Source organism: Xiphophorus couchianus, chromosome 5 (genome assembly GCF_001444195.1).
Source record: "Xiphophorus couchianus chromosome 5, X_couchianus-1.0, whole genome shotgun sequence".
Classification (NCBI taxonomy): domain Eukaryota; kingdom Metazoa; phylum Chordata; class Actinopteri; order Cyprinodontiformes; family Poeciliidae; genus Xiphophorus; species Xiphophorus couchianus.
The window spans coordinates 1,622,790-1,629,680 of record NC_040232.1 but is presented as its reverse complement, the minus strand read 5'-3'; the positions used below and the strand labels follow the sequence as shown (position 1 = coordinate 1,629,680).

General features: G+C 35.2%; 1 long non-coding RNA gene across 1 annotated transcript; it reads left to right on the top strand.

Moving 5' to 3' along the window:
- The first annotated feature begins 217 nt into the window (after nucleotides 1-217).
- LOC114144311 (uncharacterized) lies at nucleotides 218-3,239 on the top strand. The gene is made up of 3 exons (XR_003595462.1): nucleotides 218-254; nucleotides 1,640-1,745; nucleotides 2,617-3,239. It is a non-coding gene; the product is annotated as an uncharacterized LOC114144311 (long non-coding RNA).
- Nucleotides 3,240-6,891: the final 3,652 nt, after the last annotated feature.

Sequence of the window (6,891 nt, the reverse complement as noted above, 5' to 3'; positions counted from 1 at the left end):
AACTCACTTGGAGAGTCCCAAAAAGATGTGAAGAGGTGCTTGGAAGTAACAAGGTGAGAAAAACAAGAACAATTATTGTTTATTATAATAAAAAATGTCATAATTGGATAACTAGAATGTTAATTTAACATTTTATCCTCTCAACAAGGACATTTATGAGAAGCAAAGGGATGAAAGTGTCAATGTGGAAATGTGAAACAGTATAACATGCCATCCAGCAAGATGTGGTTTCATGTGGTGTGTTTGCGCTTAAAGTAAGTGCTGTTTAAATATATATATATATATATATATATATATATATATATACTGCTCAAAAATAAAGGGAACACTTAAACAACACAATATAACTCCAAGTAAATCAAACTTCTGTGAAATCAAACTGTCCACTTAGGAAGCAACACTGATTGACAATCAATTTCACCTGCTGTTGTGCAAATGGAACTTTGTACAGAACAAAGTATTCAATGAGAATATTTCTTTCATTCAGATCTAGGATGTGTTATTTGAGTGTTCCCTTTATTTCTTTGAGCAGTGTATATATATACATGGATGCACATGGTCCTCCAGAATGGTTCGGTAGTCCTTGGCAGTGACGCGCCCATCTAGCACAAGTATGGGGCCAAGGGAATGCCATGATATGGCAGCCCAAACCATCACTGATCCACCCCCATGCTTCACTCTGGGCATGCAACAGTCTGGGTGGTACGCTTCTTTGGGGCTTCTCCACACTGTAACTCTCCCGGATGTGGGGAAAACAGTAAAGGTGGACTCATCAGAGAACAATACATGTTTCATATTGTCCACAGCCCAAGATTTGCGCTTCTTGCACCATTGAAACCGACGTTTGGCATTGGCACGAGTGACCAAAGGTTTGGCTATAGCAGCCCGGCCATGTATATTGACCCTGTGGAGCTCCCGACGGACAGTTTTGGTGGAAACAGGAGAGTTGAGGTGCACATTTAATTCTGCCGTGATTTGGGCAGCCGTGGTTTTATGTTTTTATATACAGTATATATATATATATATATATATATACAGTACAGACCAAAAGTTTGGACACAACTGTGTGTCCAAACTTTTGGTCTGTACTGTATATACTTGACTATGATTACTTATATTTCTTATGTAATGTAGAACATTGTCTGTTTACAAATCAATTTATATAACCTTTATGTGTACTGTTCTGTCTCTTTCCACATACATGTATATCTATCTATGTCTGAAGATAGATAGAATTATATATCAATATATTGGTATACATGCTTGTTTACGTTTTTGATGTTGTGAAAAAAAGATTAATATGAAAGTGGTTTTCTAATAATCACATTGCCATTAATCTAATGCTATTTTGTAGGAGTAGAACTTTTAAGATGATGAACAGCTTTGGCTTAACAACTTAAACTGTGCATTTCTACCTGAAATATAATGTAGTTTATGAATTATATTGCTTTATTACATGGTTGATTTATTTTAATGACAATGGAAAGAGTCTGAAATAAGTATAGCAAAAATGTCTAATTATTCATAAATGTCATGACCTCTATATGACAATCTAATACTTTGACAAATATTTTGTCTTTGTAATGAGTCCGCTGTTACTCTTCTTTCTTTTTTGAAAAAAATATATTTGCCTTTCCAGTTTGCAGAGTGCATACTGGAAAACAAGGACCTGAACTTTCCATCAGCAGCAGAAGCTGTTAATACCATGAGACTCAACATGTCTTCCACACTTCTCTCAGAATCAGGTATCTTTTGACATATTTTTTATTCAGTTCCTATGTGGGTGGGATACTATGTTGTGTGTAAAATCATGCACGCACAAAAAAATTGTGTTAGGTCAGCTATTTTATCTAATTAGAAATATTAAAATATTGAACTTTGCAGATGTGTGAAGTACAATCATGTTAGTGTTTATGTCAAATTCAATTAGTGAAGAACATTTCAATACACCTGGCCTTGATCTCTAATAAATAAATTACACATAACACAGCCCAATAACTGTTGAGGCAAAAAACATAATCAACAAACTTAAAATTGTTCTAGGATACAATTACACTTTTCTTGAGTAGCTTTAATGTAACTTAATAAGGAAAAAGGATTTGCAGTTTGTGAAAGTACAAAACTGGAATGAGATGCATTATGTGAACCATTATATTCATTACTGTGTTTTCATAAAATTAACATTTACAAAATGACAAATTTCACAAGATGTATACACATATATATGTAGACATATTAAAATTTTCTGAATGCCATTTTTATACTTTCAGTGGCTTAAGTTGGAGAAAATTATAAAAAAGTAAACACTAAGTGATGCTTTCTTTTACCATAAATCCCAGAAATACCTTAAATACATGTGTGTTTCAATTCATGAATAGACAGACACCATGTGCGCCTGCCTAATATGCCAATATGATGTACAGTTTCTATTACTTGTATTTGTTTATGAGACCAGACATTATCAAAAAGGGATGATTAGACGACTGAGATCTACACAGAGGATTATTGTTCCACTTTCAAAAGAACACTAACAAATGGAATTATTTAAAAGAAAAAAAAATACCATTAAGATTATTTTATAACATTGATTTAAAGATGCGGTTTGTTTTTCTGTAGAGTCAGTGGAGACTCTGCAGACACTGTGGCAGTGAGGACACAGAAGATCACATGTGGGTAAGACAACAATGTAATGCAGTGAAAAATCAATTCAAGCAAACCATATACCATCCTTCAAATAGTTGCAAAGTATGTAGATATACAAAAATAAATCATAATAAAATAAATAAACACCCAAGGCAGGTAAGTGGGAAGTAGCTTAAGTTTTTTTTTTTTTTAAGTACAGTCGTAAAACATTAAACACAGATGCTTGTGGTCCTAGAATTTTTTTTACCTCCATACATGTCAGGAACATGCTGTCGTCTCCTCAAATAAAGTTCTACCAATCATATATTGATGATTAAGAAGAAGCTTTATGTTGGCAAAACCCAAAATCACCTTCAGTAAACAGATAAGGAACTAAAAACATTATTTATGTTGTTATTTTTGTATTATTTATTTACAGATCACATGTGACAGATGCAACTGGTGGAACCACCAAGGCTGCGTTAAGGTCCCACAAACCGACACAGACTGCTGCTGTGCAATGTGTTTATAGATTTTATGTTTGTACCAATCTAATTCTGTAATGACTGCAGTTCAGTGGATTTTCAGTTTAAACATGTGACATAATTTTTGTTGACTTAATTGGTTTTCCAAAAATTTTTGTTATGAATATTCTTTTGTTGAAATTAATGAAAAAAAGTGATTTAATTTTTATGTTAAACCAAAATAAAAATGGTTTGTGTATGCTTTACATTTAGCAAAGATGCATTGTCAGATTTATTTCCTTCAGTATCCTTGCAATAGCGATAATAAAGAAATAACATTTTCTACATAATCACATTTGTTCCCTTAACTGCTGGTATGAGTTTTATATCAATAGGATGATATTTGGGGAAAATAGGTATGGCATGTAAATATCGGCAGGCTCAAATTCGATATTGCCAAAAAATGCATCCCCCTCCTAGCTTGAAAAAATAAAGAGTCAAGAGGGATTTTACCTTTTCTACATAATTACACTTATCCTCTTAGCTACTGGTATGAATGTCATATCAATAGGATGACATTTGAGGAAAATAGAGGGGGCATGCATATTTTGGCAGGCTAATGATAGGCCTTGCCGTAAAATGCATCCCCTGCTAACTTGGATAAATAAAGAGTTTAGAGTGAAATAACTTTTTCTACAAAATCACACTTGTTCTATGAACTGCTGGTATAAGTTTCATATCAGTAGGACAATATTTGAGAAAAATAGAGGGGGCATGCATATTTTGGCAGGCTAATAATAGGCTTTGCCGTAAAATGCATCCCCTGGTTAAATGGAGAAATAAAGAGTTTAGAGTGAAATAACTTTTCTACATAATCACACTTGTTCTATGAACTGCTGGTATAAGTTTCATATCAGTAGGACAATATTTGAGAAAAATAGAGGGGGCATGCATATTTTGGCAGGCTAATGATAGGCTTTGCCAAAAAATGCATCCCCTGCTAAAATGGAGAAATACAGAGTTATGAGTGGAATAACTTTTTCTACAAAATCACACTTGTTCTATGAACTGCTGATATAAGTTTTAAATCAATAAGATAAAATTTGAGGAAAATAGATAGGGCATGCATATTTTGGCAGGCTCAACATCCATATTGCCACAAAATGCATCCCCTGGTAACATGGATAAATAAAGAGTTTAGAGTGAAATAGCTTTTTCTACATAAATAGAGTAGTTGTATGAACTTTTGGTATGAATTTCATAGCAATAGGATAAAATTTGAGGAAAATAGAGGGGGCATGCATATTTTGGCAGGCTAATGATAGGCCTTGCCGTAAAATGCATCCCCTGCTAACTTGGAGAAATACAGAGTTAAGAGTGGAATAACTTTTTCTACAAAATCACACTTGTTCTATGAACTGCTGATATAAGTTTTAAATCACTAAGATAATATTTGAGGAAAATAGGTAGGGCATGCATATTTTGGCAGGCTCAACATCCATATTGCCAAAAAATGCATCCCCTGGTAACTTGGATAAATAAAGAGTTTAGAGTGAAATAACTTTTTCTACATAATCAGAGTAGTTGTATGAACTGCTGGTATGAATTTCATATCAATAGGATAATATTTGAGGAAAATAGATAGGGCATGCATATTTTGGCAGGCTCGACATCCATATTGCCAAAAAAATGCTTCCCCTGGTAACATGGAGAAATAAAGAATTAAAGAGGGATTTCACCTTTTCTACATAATCAGAGATGTTCTATGAATTACTGGTATGGGTTTTATATCGATAGGATAATATTTGAAGAACATGGAGAGGCCATGCATATTTTGGCAGGCTAATAATAGGCTTTGCTGTACATGCATCCCCTGCTTACATGGAGAAATAAAGAGTTAAGAGTGAAATTACTTTTTCTATACAATCACACTTGTTTTATGAACTGCTGGTATACATTTTGTATCAGTAGAATTATATTTGTGGAAAATATATAAGGCCTACATGTACTGGCAAGGTAATAATTTGCTATGCCAGAAAATGCATCCCTCTGCTAACTTGAAGAAATGAAGAGTTAAGAGGGACTTCACCTTTTCTACGTAATGACACTTATTCTCTGTGCAACTGCTATACGTTTCATATCAACAATAGACAGGGGATACAAATATTGGCAGGCTCAGTCATTAAAATGCATCCCCTCTACATTAATATGCTAGACAGTTAAGCATGATATAAAATGTTCTACATAATGGGCCTCTGTTTTGTAATACTTTAAGCTAATATGATGTTAAAAGAAAAATCGGGAAATTTCAAACCAAATGCGGAGAGCATTTTCTTCAGACACGGACTGAAAAACGTTCGACTCATTTGTCTCAATAAATGTGTAAAAACCGTATTTATTTCAATTAATCTGCGATATAAAACCCACCGTTTTAAGGCTGACATGTTTAAGAAACGTGATATTGTTACGAATATCTTTAAAAGTTTCGTCTTCGGTCATATTTCAGTCCGTTTCCTCATTAAAATGCGAGAGTTTAGAGCGATGCGCGCTCCCGCGACAGGGGATGCAATTCTCGGCAGGCATGCATTTCTGGGCATAACACCTGACACAGAGCAGTACTAACCGGACCACACAGTGACCAGGTGAGTCTCATTCATTGTTTCATTATAAACCTGAAGGCAGCAGCAGCTGCTACGGCCAACTCTTCCTCTTTCTCCGTTTGCTCTTCATCACCTCTTGTGATTTCTACATTTCCGTGGATTTTGACTCTTTGGTTTAAATTAAAAAGGTTTAAAGACGTCACTCTTCAGTGTTTTGGCTGGACGGATCTAGCAATCAGACCTAGCATACCTCATTTACCCAGAATGCATCAGCGACATCCGTGTGACAATATTTAATTAAAATTTATAAAAACTAAACAGCCAGCAGTATAATTACTGTATTGTTTTTACATCTACAATAAGTATTTATCACAACTGATTATGGATTACTTTTTAAATGGTGGCGGTTCAAATGTTCTGCAGCTGGTTCCGAAGGCCGAACTCCTCAGAGAAATAGTTTCACCAAACTTCAGCTGAAAACATTTTTTGAAAGTTACAAAAAATTAGTAAGTAAGTATAACTAGTTGTGGAAACTAGATGATAGTAGTAATAATAATATTTGAATTAAATTTCATGCTGCTGTTTAATGACAGTAAAGTTAGAAGCAACGTTTTTCATCACTTGTTTTAATGAGAAACGCCAAGAAACGTTTTAAATCCTAAAATCAGAGCAATAAATGACATCATTTCTGCCCTGCACTCTCTGACCAGCAGGGGGCAGCAAAAGCTTAAATTCAAAGTTTGGTTATCCGGTGGTTCGGCTCTTCAGAACCAGAACCTTCTGGATTCTGTTTGTGTTGGAGGTGAAATAAAGAGACAAAGTCAAAAGTTTCCCTTTTTAACAAGTACACAAGTGTCTGAATTCAATTTATTTATATATGCAAGCAAGTTTATGTCTTTACAAATAAAAAAGCCGCTGTCTGCCTGAGCTGTTGGCACAGATATGTACAGAAATGGACCGGACCGGACCGGATGGAGCGAGCCAGAAGCAAGCAGAGTGATGCAGAAACAGACAGGAGGTGATGGAGAACAGGAAGAAGGACTTCTGACGTCCAGAATGTCCAACCTGAGCGGATCTGGGATCTGCTCAGGTTGGAGACGAGCCGATCTGCCCGGTGGGATCCGCTCAGGTTTCACTCTGATTCCTGCTGTTCTCTGCTGACATGGTCGGTTTGGATCCTGAGGTCAGGATCCTGGAATGATGAG